Genomic DNA, 926 nt, shown 5'->3' on the forward strand with positions numbered 1-926 from the left:
AAGCTGGGCTTGCAATAGAGTTACTGAATCAACATGATGCTTGCCCTTGTTAGCATAGCCTCTAGCATTCCCATATTGGGAAGTATGGATTGCCATATCTTCAATAACCTGACCTGCATCATCAACATTTAAATTCATAAATCTACCGCTAGCTGCGGAGTCTAAAATTGTCCTAGATGCATTTCCTAATCCATTGTAAAAAGCTTGAATTAGCTGCCACTTTGCCAAGTTGTGGTGGGGACACTCCCTCTGCAGATCCTTGAATCTTTCCCAAGCTTCATATAATGCTTCATCTGTCTCTTGGGCAAAATTCTGAATGGCACTTCTCAATAAAGCTGTTTTCTCTGCAGGGTAATATTTATTATAAAAATTTAAAGCAAGAGTCTCCCAGTTAATAATACCAAGTGCAGCTCTATTCAAACCGTTAAACCATAATTTAGCTTTGCCACATAAAGAAAAAGGAAAAAGAATCTCCCTGATTTGATCCTACATTACCCCATTCTGCCTAATAGTATTGCAGTATTGACAGAAATCTGCAATGTGAAGATTAGGATCTTCACCCTTTGCTCCACTGAATTGCTTTCTTTCTATCATCGTTATGAACTGGGGCTTGATCTCAAACTGGACTCCCTCGAGATCGGGCGTAGGAGAAAGATGCGGGAAATCCGTCAGCGATGGTTGCGAATAATCGCTAAGCTTGCGAGGTGGAGGTGGTGGTGGTGTACCCATCTCTAGTTCTGAATCAGAGGAATGCTCCGAATCACTAAAAGTAGGTAATGGATTTCTAGGAATATCGTTACTCCCAGAACCTGCCAGGATCTGCCTATAAAAATTCTTTTGTCTATGAAACGAGCGCTCGATCTCAAGATCGAATGGAATGTAACCTGATCTGGAACACCTGGGCATAAACAAAGAACTAAAAAGAC

The 926-nt window shown here is 41.1% G+C and overlaps 1 non-coding gene across 1 annotated transcript; it reads left to right on the top strand.

Moving 5' to 3' along the window:
- The first annotated feature begins 226 nt into the window (after positions 1 to 226).
- LOC145606470 (small nucleolar RNA R71) lies at positions 227 to 333 on the top strand. Its single transcript, XR_014105337.1, has one exon. It is a non-coding gene; the product is annotated as a small nucleolar RNA R71 (small nucleolar RNA).
- The last annotated feature ends 593 nt before the right edge of the window (positions 334 to 926 follow it).

Source organism: Chenopodium album, chromosome 22 (assembly GCF_948465745.1).
Source record: "Chenopodium album chromosome 22, dcCheAlbu1.1, whole genome shotgun sequence".
NCBI lineage: Eukaryota > Viridiplantae > Streptophyta > Magnoliopsida > Caryophyllales > Amaranthaceae > Chenopodium > Chenopodium album.